At 35.7% G+C, this 14,835-nt stretch overlaps 1 pseudogene; it reads left to right on the top strand.

Moving 5' to 3' along the window:
- Window positions 1-10,517: 10,517 nt before the first annotated feature.
- On the top strand, window positions 10,518-11,069 carry LOC129950664 (40S ribosomal protein S2-like; annotated as a pseudogene).
- The last annotated feature ends 3,766 nt before the right edge of the window (window positions 11,070-14,835 follow it).

Raw genomic sequence — 14,835 nt, forward strand, 5'->3', positions numbered from 1 at the left:
TCTTCTCCCTTTCAGGTGAAATAGGTTTGACGGTTCCATTTTTAGCGAGTTCATCGGCTCTACAATTACCTGTGATGTCTCTGTGGCCCGGCACCCAACAGAGGTGAATGTTAAATTGCTGCGCCATCTCCATAAGAGACGATCGACAATCGAGGGCCGTCAAAGATTTGGTCGAGACACCGTCAAGGGATTTGATAGCAGCTTGACTGTCAGAGAAGATGCGGATATCAGAAGTTGATATCACGTTTTCTCTTAGCCAGGAGAGAACCTCTTTGATCGCCAAAATTTCCGCTTGAAAAACGCTACAATGATTAGGGAGGCGGAATGAGATGCTTAGATTAAGCTTTTCTGAGTACACACCACCACCAACTCCCTCATTTGTCTTAGATCCATCTGTATAAAAATGAATACTTTTGTTATCCAGGAGTTTTTTGTCCTCCCATTCATCTCTGGATGGAATGGATACCTGGAAGTTTTTTCCAAATAGGGGTTTAGGTATAGTGTAGTCTATGTACTTTGGTATAGAACTAAAGAGGTTCAAAATGATGGAGTGTCCCACATTGTTGTTGGTCCATTGAGATGAGGCGTCGAGTCTTATCGCTGTACTCGCTGCCACTTGTTTACTGAAGATGTCGAGGGGTGTCAGATGGAGGAGAGTGTCTAACGCTGCTGAGGGTGTGGTTCTCAATGCCCCGCTTATGCAGAGACATGCAGTGCGCTGAACTCTGCTGAGTATGTCGCAGTATGTGACTTTCTCCAGTGCAGTCCACCATACTGCAACCCCGTGCATAAGTATTGGTCGGATGACCGATGTGTATAGCCAGTAGGTTATGCGAGGTTGAAAACCCCATTTGCTTCCTATAGCTTTCTTGCAAAGGAAAAGAGCTACTGTAGCTTTTTTAACTCTTTCCTGTATATTGGATTTCCAACTTAATTTTTTGTCCAATATCAGACCAAGGTATTTGGCTGCATTGGTAAAAATTAGTGGTATACCTTTTATTGAAGGAGGTACAATATCTGGGTGTCTAATAGCAGGTTTAGCGTTTCTTCGCAAGAGTTAGCCCATGTACCATCTGAGTTTTTAAGACAACTAGGCATGGTTGGATTTGTGGAGAGAATCTTCCTTATCCTTGATGCCTCCGCGGATTCTTCTATTGAGTTACAGAAGGATCTCCATGAGGATCTTTTGGCTATTCTCAATTCTAGTTTATGCTTTCTGAGAGATTCTTTATAGGAATCCCAATCTTGGGGATGTCTAGTCTTTTTTGCTCGATTGAAAAGCCTTCTACAACCTCTCCTGAGTATATCTAGTATATGAGTATAGAGAATTTATTAAATTGAGTGATAAATTAATTTAGAGGACTATTAGAGCCAAAGTTTGATGTGATAAAAATTATTCTAAAGGGTAAAATTCTTCTTGTGCTAGCCTGACTGAGATTACCCGCATTACTATCCATAGTATAGTAGGATTTTACTCGAAAAAAAAACAAAAACTAATATGCATAGTATGAATAACACCGATAAAAGTTAGAGTAGAATGGATGGGTTTTTGACATTTATACGAGTCTCGAATGGATCTTATGTGATTTCGTTCTCAAATGTACGATTGATATTCCATTTGTATCTCGATGGCTGTGTTCGTTGATTGGTTGTGCATTTGGAATCATGTGTTTTCCATTGGGGAAAAAAATCAATCTATTACTTTTGGTATTATTTAGTTTTCTTAGTGAAAATGGACTAACTGGGCTTAATTTCCAAGAGAAAACAATAGAAAAGATAATTAAGTTTTGCTAAGGTTTATTTCACTTTAGATTAAATAAATCTTTTTGGTGTTTTCACCGGACAAAAAGATTTAAAAATTATTAAGTTTGACAGCACTTTCTAAAATGCAAGATAGTTTGATTCGTGTTAAACAATGAAAAACTGAATATTTAAACACCACATAAGAATATGCTACCTACTCCATGTGCAATTTTTTTTTATTTGATTAAACCAAAACTATATTTTTGTACACAACCAAACCAAAACTATATTTTTGCAAATAAACAGACCATAATTCATTATCTGTAAGACCAACTCCTCCACACAGGTTTTTTTTCACAAAGTTTGACTCGATTCCGATCCTCGACCGGAATCGAGGTAAATCAAGCTCCTTTCATCTCGGTTCAAGTATATAAAGAATTGAGGCTAGCTTTAAGCTCGCTTCAACACCACATGTTAATGTAGCAGTCTACGAACGAACCCCCTCCTTGAAGCAATTGTTAAATTAACTTTTTTTTTTATAGAATCTCAATTTTCAGATCTTTTCTTAACATTTCTTCTTGAAAATTGTCGATTATGTTAATTTAGTTAGTTTTTTTTAACTTTTTTTTCTTTTACAAAACTTTCTTCTATTTGTGTGTGTGTTTTTTTTATTATTATTTTGACAGATCTTCTTTCAGTTGTACAAATTTTTAACTTCCCATATGAAGTTATTGTAATGGGTCCAAATTGTCAAATTGAAAATTTTGACATTTCTCTACGTTTCAAGGTCCCTAGAGTCGAAATAAAAGATTTTTAGAAAGATGTCTGTGTGTGCGTGTGTACGTCCGTACGTCTGTACGTCCGTACTTTCGCGACGTTTTTTTCGTCGTCCATTGCGCAAGAACCAGAAGAGATATTGACTTCAAATAAATTTTGTTATACAGATAATAAGGCAGAAAGATGCAGAAAGGGCTCTCAAGAAAATTGAGTGGGTGGTTTTTTTACCATAGCAGTTTGAAAAAAAGGTAAACATTTTGGTTAACCTCAAATATCTCACGAACCAAAAACGCTAGAGACTTGAATTAAATTTTATAGAATTTACTGTAACATGATATCAAAGAAATATATTTTTTGAAACAAATCCATTCAACGGTTTTTTTATAAATCAAAAAAACTGAAAAAAAATTGTCACCTTCAAAATTTTACGACTTAAATATGATTTCATCTCAAAAACGATTTTGTACAACGAAGAATAATGTTTTTGTTATCTGATAAAATTTTGAGAAAATTCGAATTTGCAGTTTTTTTCATAAAAAATAAAAATCTAAAAAAAAATTACTCAAACTAATTTTATCTTATAAAAAATATTGTTTTCAACATTCTGAAAAATGTTGAGAAGAATCGAATTGACAGTTTTTTTTACAAAAAATAAAAAACTAAAAAAAAAATTAATAAAAGTTGGTAAAAATTTATTTTCGACTCAAATATCTTTTCAAAACTTTGAGATATTGGCTTTAATTTGCTCTTATCTTTCAAAAAATGTTGTTGTCAATATTCAGTAAAATTTAAAAAAAAATCGAATTCACAGTTTTTTTTACAAAAAAATTAAAAACCGCGAAAAAAAATTAACAAAAGTTATTAAAAACTGATTTTCGACTCAAATTTCTTTTCAAAAATTTGAGATAATAGTTTCAAACTAATTTTATCTTATAGGAAATATTGTTTTCAACATTAGGACAAATTTAAAAAAAAATCGAATTGACAGTTTATTTACAAAAAATAAAACTCTAAAAAAATGCTAAAACTTGGTAAAAATTTACTTTCAAATCAAATAGCTTTTCAAAAATTCAAAATATTGGCTTAAAACTTATTTTATTTCACAGAAAATATTGTATTCGATATTCAGTAACTTTTATATAAAAATCCAAAAGATCGTTTTTTCATAAAAAATAGTACGCAAATTTGGTAAAATTGATACTAGTACATATAGACAAACTTTTAAGCAAGACAAATCGACAGACGGGATGGGAAGTTATCAGTGTGGGTCGCATCCCAGCCTATTTTTAAATACCAAATTTGCCTACTGCTGATCGTTTTTTGGCAATTTTTCACTGTACTATATATGGAATACCAAAAAACGCACTTATAATATAATTATAGAATTGATCAGTAAAAGTTAATGTTGAGAGGACACCAAGTCAGAAAAACTAAATTCTCTATTCAAACGTGAAGAACATAAAGTCATAACTTATTATGTTACTTATTATGTTCAGTTCAGAGTTGGTTGCTTTCCCTGACATCGAAGGTGCCTTTAAACAATGTGGACACATCTGCAATCACATCTGCACTGACATCTCTAAATGTAGAGAGTTCGCTTCGGGAGGTAATTCATTTAATGCTTTCCTGCAGAATAATTACTTCAAAAGTGGGCAACTCTTCTAGTAGATGATTCGTTAGTAGAGGGACACCACAAGGTGGTGTTCTAACCCCTCTCTTCTGGAACCTAGTGGTAAATGAAATCCTAAATAGTCTGGATGCGGAAGGTTTCAGAGTGATAGCCTATGCGAACGACGTTGTTATAGAAGTTTCAGGAAAGCATCTTAGCATCTTAAAAGAACGCTTACAAAATGCCTTAGACAGACTAATACTTTGGGCTGATCGGTGTGGACTGGGTGTTAACCCACACAAAACCGATCTGGTCTTATTTTGGAGGAGATACAAAAATCCATTTGTCAACCCTCCTTATATTAAAGGAATCCAATTAAAATTCTCAGACGAGGCTAAATACCTGGGTAATGTCTTAGACAAAAAAAACAAAATTGGAAACGCAACGTACAGGAATGAGTCAAAAAAGCTACTGTAGCTCTCTTTTCTTGCAAAAAAGCTATTGGTAAAAAAATTGGGCTTACAACCCAGAGTCACGCATTGGCTATACACATCGGTAATCAGATCGATTTTAACGTACGGTGTGGCAGTATGCTGGACTGCTTTAGAAAAATGTATAAACCGGGATAAATTAAATAAAGTCCAACGTTCAGCTAGCCTATGTATAAGCCGATCGCTTCTCACGACCACATCTGCGGCACTAGACACCTTGCTCTACCTCACAACCCTTGACATATTTAGCAAACAAATAGCTGCAAGCTCTGCTATTCGCCTCAATGCTTCGTCGCAGTGGACTAACAACAATATTGGCCACTCCGTAATTCTAAGCTACTTAGAATCAATTTCAAAGCACACAGACTAAACCATCCCCCAACTACAATTCGACAGAAACTTTCAGATTTCTATACCTACCAGATGTTTTTGGGAGGATAGGACATTTTTGGAGGATGAGTCAATCCATTTTTACACAGATGGGTCAAAAACAAAAGAAGGGGTTGGTTGAGGTATGTACTCTGAACGACTGAAATTAAGTCTCTTATTCCGCCTTCCCAATCATTGTAGTGTGTTCCAGGTGGAACTTTTGGCGATAAAAGAAGTCTTATCTTGGCTCAAAGAAAACGTGATACAACATCTGATATCCATATTTTCACCGACAGCCAGGCCGCTATCAAATCTCTGGACTCTGTCTCTACAAACTCTATAACAGTCCATAACTGTCGATCATCTCTAATGGAGATGACGCAACAGTTTAATATTCACCTTTGCTGGGTGGCGGGCTATAGAGACATTCCAGGTAACTGTAAGGCAGATAAACTCGCCAGGAACGGTACAGTACAGCCCATTCTACCACGTTTGGCAAGTACTGGCATACCAATCTCTACTTGTAAACTGTTGCTAATGCAAGACGCTGTGAGGAGGGCAAGCACCAGGTGGAACAACATCACCACGTGTCAAGTCACAAAAAACATCCGGCCAACACTGGATTTAAAACGTTCAAGGTGCTTACTCTCTCTAAGCAGATCGCATATAAGCCCGATAATATCTGTCATAACTGGACACTGTCTAATAGGAAAGCACGCCACGAGACTAGGTGTATACTCAAATGACTTTTGTAGTAGCTGTATGGACGAGGAAGAGGAAGAAACGGTTCTTCATCATCTCTGCACATGCCCTGCTCTTGCTCGAAAACGCAAGAATTACCTAGGAGAATTCTTTTTTAACGATCTAAACGATCTAAATTATATCGGTATAATCAGCCTCTCACGTTTCGTAAGGGACTCAAGCTGGTTCCATTGAGCTTAGAAGGCAGCCTTCATGTGGTATCACAATGGGCCATTAAACTGGCCTAAGTGTGTCCGTTTCCATCTTGGACAGCCACTATAACCTAACCTTTTATCTAACTTATGTTACGTTACAGCATCAGGCATGTATTTTACCTGAGCATTCACCATCTCACCACCAAGTATCATTTTTGCCCATCTGTCAGAAATTAATAAAATAATGTATAAAAGGATCAATGAAACATTTTTTCCCGCATTAGGCGGAGGTAATATAAATAAGGAATTCCTAAATCTAAAACGTTTTTTTTGATATTTTTTAAATTGGAAGAAAATTGAAATTTTAACAAGTTATTTAAATGTATTACTGATTCACTAACTGTATAGTAATATTCTTCAATATTTCCTTATGGTGCATTAAATATTAAATAATTTGCTTGAATGTTTTTATAATAAAAATTGAAATCTGAAATAGTCATTTCATTGAATTTTTATTATTGACTATTCGCAGACAATTTTTAACTACTACAGAATTACAGTCATAAAATGTATATTTAGAACCTAACCACAATGATGTGGAGAAGATGTGCCTCACTGGTGATGTTGGCCGTGATCGATGATTATAGTAATTGGATGATTTTGTCGCCCTTTCCTCCTTGTGAATGTTGGGTGTTTTTTGCGAGAACAATCCTCCGAGAGTATCGTCTTGTAGTGTGTTCTGCAATGCAAGTTCGGAAAGCACATCTATAACTGCTGTTGCTGTAGGCACAATCATGGACGATGTGGATGTGGTCATCGTGTTCACTTCCGCTTCCGTTAAGAGCAGCTCGTAATTTTGTAGTATCCAATCGCAGTGGTTCACAGTCAGCTCTTCGTCCGTATACATCGTGCAATATCCGGTTCTTTAGAGGCTTTTGCAAAAATCCTGTAAGCATAAATTGTTCATGTATTAAAAAAAATGTTACCTTCCAATACAATGAATTCAAAAATAACTTACCCTTTGTGAACATGTCTGTAAGTTTTGTTGTCGCGTTTGCAGGTCTTCTGTGATACTGGAAACTGCTTGCTGCATCATGTATACAGTCCTCTTCAAATCGTACTTCCTCAACTGAATGCACTTGTGCACTATAGTTTCTTGAGGGATATTGGAGCCGTCCTCAAAAAATCGTCCGTCCATAAAATTAAAATGATTTTCAGGGCTGTAAGCATATTCGTCTGCTTGTTGGGCCCCTTCCTCGAGTATTCCAATATTTCGTCCACCGGCGGATTTGCAGTCAATGTCTTCGGCGTTGTCGTTATCTTCGTATGGGACTTAGACTTGGATGATTTGATTTTTTTGAAAGGTGGTGGGCTGTCAAAAAAGCGGATTGCTTCATTACATTTCTTAAAGTCAAACTCGATATAATTTTTACATTATAAAAACATTGCCTACACATAAATTTAATAAAATATTCATTCATTACACCAGAGAAGAAGATAAGATAAAATTATATTATTTTTATGTTTTGAGGCTTTTCAAAAACACAACAAAACCACAGAAGTAAGTATACTCCTGATTCGACCAGAGTTGTTGGGCATATTCATGTAATAACATTGAAATTCTTCTAACACTAAACACAACCTTTATTACCTTAGAACATTTGCTAATATTCCTTTAGTATCACCATAAAGTGTTTTTAGAATGTGTTTGAAGCCAAACAATTTTTAAAGTAAGTAGAACCTAGGTAAGCGAAGGAAGGTGAATTAAAAGATCCTTAGTAATTTTGGTTAAGTATAATCTTGTGTTATTTTCCATTTTGTTTACAGGAGGAATTACCACTAAAATAAATACTCCGACTACAGAATTAAAATGAACAATGTACAATTTACATTAGAAAATATACTTATTTTATATCTAGACCTCTACTGATGATAACTTTGCCCTTTATACTTAAGTAATCATTTTAAAAAATATGAATTCCCAATAGTTCAATCAATGTTCAAAACGGAAATTACATGATGACCTAATGACGACAACGACCGACGACGCACGGCCGGCAATGCGATGTCGAAATGTTTTCAGTTAAATTAAAACTAAATTAATTTGCCTTATTTGTGTCGACAAAATTCCGCCGTACTCATCGCGCAGGCCACACCATGTAGAGCTAAAGAAGAAAGTATAAAGCAATAGTCGGCAGCAGCTGGGAATAATCAAGAACTGAATGATGACATAGTTTTGTAATGTTTCGTCCCAGGCTCGTTAGTTAAATACCGACATTTATACGGGAAATGGTCCAAACCTAACGTTATATTTACCCTTGACACCAATTAAGTCTTTTTTCCTACTAAAAACCTACCTTGGTATACGAGTGTGAATTATTAAATTTAAGTTAAAACTTCTATTATATTGTTTGTGTCAAATTTCATACCAGGATTAAAACAAAAAAATAAAAGCTTCAAGAACTTAATTGGAGTTTTATTCACCTGTTAGGACAAAGAACTCGTACAATGTGAATACTTCTGAAAAGAAACAAGCCCTTAGACTATTTTTAAGTAATATAATATGTATGTGCATCAAGGACAAAACAAAGACACTTTCGCCTTATTAACTCTCATTCCTACATATTAAGAATTTTAAGACGCTTTTAAACGAAACACGATTCATAGTAAACTGTTGCATTTCACTCAATTCAATAAAATATTGATGACATTTAAAAAAAAAGCCTCTTAACATAAAGGTTATAGCAAAACTTATTTAAACTACCCACAGGCTTAGTAAAAAGCCCTGTGGCTGTTTGGCTTTTAAAGCTTTTTGTACATTGGCAAGAATGTTAACAGTACAGACTAAAAGAAAACAGTCTTAGAATCTTACAATTTTATGAAATAATTTACATATGTGTTTTTTATTAAATTAGGATAAAATATATTAAAACTTTAGATTAAAAATAAAAGCTGATATGTTCAAAAAATAAAATGTAATTATTTTCAAATTAAGATAAGAAATGCACAAGCCAAAAGTTAATTGCAACTTAATAAAACCTTCTTTCTTGAATTTTAGGATTAACTAACTAACTAAACCTACCAACAACCCCCTTTTTTAAATTAAAGATGATGTACAAGGCCCTCTGGGTGGCCGATAAATTTGTCTATAAGACCCTGCATCTTATATAATTTATATACATATATATTTCCCTAATAATGACTTAAAAGGGACGTCTTTTTAGAAAAGTATCAAATCTTTTACAGTAGGAAATTAACGATAATAGAAGCATTGTGAAGAATATAATGTATAACGTAATATTTTATTTTCATTGAAAAGATTTTTGACTAGAATCCCAAACTTTCTTCAATTCCCAAACTCTTCTAAAGCATTGTCTACGACACTTTCTATTTTCATTGTAGACCTATTATTATAAATAGATCAGGTTAGGTTAGGTTAAAGTGGCTGCGGATTCAGAATCCACAGACTTAGGCCAAAAGAAAAGGCCCATTGTGATACCACATGAATCTAGAGAGTTACTTCCCACTAGTCGAACCATTTTGAGCTTTTTATAAAGCGAAGGAGGTATTTGATATCCGTTTTAGCTCAGTGGGATTATCAAAAGAATATTCTCCAAAATAAAGTTTGCGTATTTGTGGAAAAGCAGGGCAAGTGCAGAGGAGATGAGAGATTGTTTCCTCTTCTTTCTGGTCCATACAGTCCCTGCAGAAGTCATTTGAAGCTACACTAAGTCGTATTGCGTGTCTGTTTATAAGATAGTGTCCGTAAAGACACCTATTAGAGAGCTAATATGAAGTCTGCTTTGAAATAAGAAGTCGTTAGAGCGCTTTAGGTCTAGTGAAGGCCATATAAGTTTTGTGGTTGCGCATGTTGGTAAATTGTGCCACCTAGAGTTTGCTATCGCAAAAGCTGTTTCTTTTAGCAGAAGTTTACATGCAGCTATCAGTATACCTATCTTCTCCCTTTCAGGTGAAATAGGTATGATAGTTCGATTTTTTAGCGAGTTCATCGGTTCTACAAATTCCTGTGATGTCTCTGTGGTCCGGCACCCTACAGAGTTGAATGTTAAATTGCTGCGCCATATCCATAAGAGATGATCGACAATCGAGGGCCGTTTGACACTTGGTTGAGACATCGTCAAGGGATTTGATAGCAGCCTGACTGTCAGAGAAGATGCGTACATCAGGAGTTGATATCACGTTTTCTCTTAGCCCGGAGAGAACCTCTTTGATCGCTAAATTTCCGCTTGGAAGACGCTACAATGATAAGGCAGGCGGAATGAGATGCTTAAATTAAGCTTTTCTGAGTACACACAACTACCAACTACTCATTTGTCTTGGATCCATCTGTATGAAAATGAATGCTTTTGTCATCCAGGAGTTTTTTGTCTTCCCATTCATCTCTGGATGGAATGGATACCTGGAAGTTTTTTTCAAATTGGAATAGTGTAGTCTATGTACTTTGGTATAGAACCAAAGAGGTTCAAAATGATGAGAGTGCCCCACATGCAGAGACATGCAGTGCGTTGGACACTGCTGAGTTTGTCGTAGTATGTGACTTTCTCCAGTGCAGTCCACCATACTACAACCCCGTACGTAAGTACTTACCTTTCGGTTTTTACCTTCCACCGATATAACTTAATAACAGAATGGCAGACGCAGCTTCAGCCCGTGGTGGATTCCGTGGAGGATTTGGTTTTCGTGGTGGTGGTGGCCGTGGACGCGGTCGTGGTCGTGGTTGCGGCAGAGGTCATTCGAGTCACCAAATTGTTACGTTTGGTTCGTGATGATAAAATTCACAGCCTCGAAGAGATCTACCTCTACTCGTTGCCAATCAAAGAGTTCGAGATCATCGATTTCTTCTTGGGCTCCGCCCTTAAAGATGAAGTTTTGAAGATCATGCCTATCCAGAAACAAACTCGTGCTGGTCAACGTACCCATTTGAAGGCCTTCGTCGCTATCGGTGACAACAAAGGTCACATTGGTTTGGGAGTTAAGTGCAGCAAGGAAGTTGCCACCGCCATTAGTGGTGCCATCAACTTGGCTAAATTGTCTGTTGTTTCAGTTCGCCGTGGTTACTGGGGTAACAAGATCGGTAAACCCCATACCGTTCCATGCAAGGTCACCGAAAAGTGTGGTTCAGTATCTGTGCGTCTGATATTTGACTTCATTGGTAAATATTAGTGGTACACCTTTTATTGAAGGAGGTGCAATTACTGGGGTCTTGTATTTCCGTGTAAAAAGGACGAGATCTGTTTTTTGAGGATTAATGCTATTGAGTGCGTTTTGGAGGAGGTCTCTCAGTGTATTAGGATGTTCTCCTGTGACGGCGATGGTAACATCATCGGCATATGCAACCACTCTGTAGCCTTCCTTCTCAAGGGATATTAGTTGTTCGTTAAGTTAAGAAGTGGTCGCGGATGTGTCAACGTTGGTGAAAGCGCCCTCAATATCCAGGAAGGCCACCATGGTATATTCCTTTTGCTCTAGGGAGCATTCGATAGTTCTTACCAGAGTGTGCAAGGCTCTTTCTACAGATTTCCCTTTGCAGTAAGCATGCTGAGACATCGATAGTCTCTTATCAATGCTATTACGTACATGGATATTAATCAATCGTTCCAGAGTTTTGAGAATGAATGATGATAGGCTAAAAGGTCTTAAGTTGAAGCTCAGCTGGTACGATTTGATCTGGACCTGGAGATTTATAATGCTCGAAAATATTCAGAGCCCATGTTAATGGAACTGTTTGTTGTATTAACGTATTTGGAGCTATCTGGTGTCTAGTAGCAGGTTTAGCGTTTCTTCGCAAGATTTAGTTCATATACCATCCGAGTTTTTAAGACAACTAGGCATACTTGGATTTGTAGAGAGAATCTTCCTTATCCTTGATGCCTCCGAGGATTCTTCTATTGAGCTACAGAAGGATCTCCATGAGGATCTTTTGGCTGTACCCACTTCTTGTTTATACTTTTTTAGGGATTCCTTATAGGAGTCCTAGTCTAGGTGATGTCTAGTCTTTTTTTTGCACGATTAAAAAGCCTTTAAAAAGATAGATCGACTACAACTGAATTTGAGCCTAAGTCTAAAAAAAATAGAGAAATAGAATCAAGTGGACGTTTCACTACAGGCTTTAGTAAAGCTTTTGTTAAAATCAGTTGTGATTGTGAAATTATTTATCTTTAACTTAACTTGATTTTCCACCCATTTTTATTATAGAGTTAAGATACCTCAAGAGAGCCTCCTGGGTCCTTTGGTCTTTGTCTAAAACTATTGGTGTCATTGATAATTTAAAATGTCTCCATTTACGCTGATGACATACAAATAAAATAGGTTATATGTAATATATCTGGTTCTGTCTTACTCCAAAATTAGCGGCACCCAGTTAAATTTTCGAGCTTTTTTTCATTATTTTATTAACGAGACCAACTCATCCCTTCGTTTCATTAAACGCTAGTCGAAAAAATGATAAACCACTTTTGTTAGACCTCTACTTGAACATACGCTAGTCAAGGCTGGTCAAAACTCTCACTCTCAAAGAATTAAATCCGTAAAACGCAGACTTCTTCGATTTGCACTCCGCGGTATTCCTTGGGATGACAATCTATACTTACCATCTAATGAACATCGCTCAAAACTTATTATTCTGAAAACACTCCAAAAACGGCCCAAAGTCGCTGATATTCTGTTTCTATAATAGCTTTTAGAAGGCACAATAAACTCTCCATTTCTTCAAGAAAAAATTGCTTTTTATACTTATCCAAGGAACGTCACACAGACGCTCTTCTTCGTCTTCCTAATCATCTAACAAATTAAGATTACAAGAATTCTGCGCTCAGCTAAAAACGGATAATTGTATTTGTGTATGGGCATAAAATAAGATCCCTACTCAAAGTTCAAAGGAATTGACTGGTCTCGATCGTTTTCTACAGACGCTCGAACGGCAGCTATATTACCGAAACTTCGATCAACCCTTTGTCTCACTGACATAACAATATCACAAAAGAAATATGTTGGATACAATTTTTACCCTAAACTTTTCATTGCTTAACTACTAAAACGAGACTTACAGCCAACAATTGAAGTTAACGCTCTTAAAGTTGGGGTCACTGACTCTGAATTTTATTTTTACAAACGTTTTTTTATAATTAAACACGTTTGTTATTCATGATGAAAATGTTGAGTTTTCTGAATATTGACTCTGACAATTTGATGATAAGTGAAAAGGTGCGTTCAAAAATTAAATTCAAAGTTGTTAAGTCCCTCTTGGAAAACCCGATAATTTTACGACATAAACTATCAAATTGCCAATTTTTTGATTTCGATGGCTACAAATGGAAAACATGTCAAATCAAAACTATTTGTTGGCCATCAAAAGACAAAATATCCTGATAAACAACCTTAAATGGTCAAGGTTTCTAACACAAGCAAAACAAACATAATCTACAAACATTTTCAAGTGACACATTGTTTTTGAATGTTTGCAATGATGGATTCACGACAAATTTGATTCGACGATAAACATTCAGACAAACAGACAGACAAATTTGTGACAAAAACATTTTTCTTCACCAATACACATTTAAAATATAAGTAAATATTCCAAGGTTAGACCGTTTTAGTCAATTCCATTATTTATTCCCACTTTATCACGTTCCCACACCAAACTCGAGATAAACAAAAACACATAACCAAAATAATCTCATCTAAGAATCTTATAAAGTACTTCTGGCTTCCCAAACTAAATACTCATAATGTTTTTAACTCCTGGAGGAACGTTTCCAAAATAATAAAAACAAAGAAGAAAATATTGACATCATGATCATAATATAGTAGCTATCTATTCTATACACAGAATTCATGAACATATCTTATGTTTGGTTATTTGACAATGACCTGTTCCTATATTATAATGATGATCTCCAACAATGCGTGGTTTGAAAACAGGTAGCAGTTGTAGTTTTGTAGTAGGAAGAAAGGGCTTAGAGATAAATGGAGAGTAAGTTTGTCATAAATTTCCAAGAGAACGATAAAAATACAACAAAAAAAGAAAATAAACGATTAAGAAATTTCATCTTCGTCACGTCACATGCGTTACGTTTTAGGTCCACAATAACAACGTTGGATCATTATGACTTTCCTTATAGCCAAGTATTGGTTTCATCAACTATGCAGACGATGTTAAAGTATTAACTTCATCAAGGATTTTAAAGAGTTACCTACAATAAAAATTGTTTGATTTTAATAACTTAAAAATATAAGACACTGTGTTTTGAATGCAAAGGTAACATAGGATGATTTTTTAAAAGCTTTAAGAAAGTTTAAAAAAAAGAACACATACAATTCAGAAAAATGCATCAAATCTTAATTTGAATCGATATCACAGTATTGCGAGCCCATACAAAAGTTGATCAAAAATACTTGCGATATTGTTTTTTTTAGTTTTATCTTTTATTCACATTTTTAGTAATATTTTATAATCAAATAAACATTTTTTAAGGGAGATATCTCACGAATAAATCCTTCAATGCTGTCTTCCAATGCGTCAATTGAAGCGGGCTTGTCAGTATAGACATGAGCTTTAACATAGCCCACAAAAAATAGTTTAAAGGCGTTAAATTGCACGATCTAGGCGGCCAATTGACCGGTCCCGAACGTGAAATAAAATGTTTACCGAACTCGCCTCTCAATAAGTCAATTGTTCCGCGTGCTGTATAGCATGTGGTGCCGTCTTGTTGAAACCACATGCTATGCAAGTCAAGCTCTTGCATTTTGAGGAAACAAAAAAGTTGGATATCAATTTACGGCAGCGCTCACCATTCATAGTTACGGTTCGATTCCCATCATATTTGAAGAAGTACGGTACAATGAAGGGATTACGGCCACCAGCCCATAAACCGCACCAAACTGTGACTTTTTCCGGATGCGTTGGTAACTCTTGCAATGCTTCTGG

Source organism: Eupeodes corollae, chromosome 3 (assembly GCF_945859685.1).
Source record: "Eupeodes corollae chromosome 3, idEupCoro1.1, whole genome shotgun sequence".
NCBI lineage: Eukaryota > Metazoa > Arthropoda > Insecta > Diptera > Syrphidae > Eupeodes > Eupeodes corollae.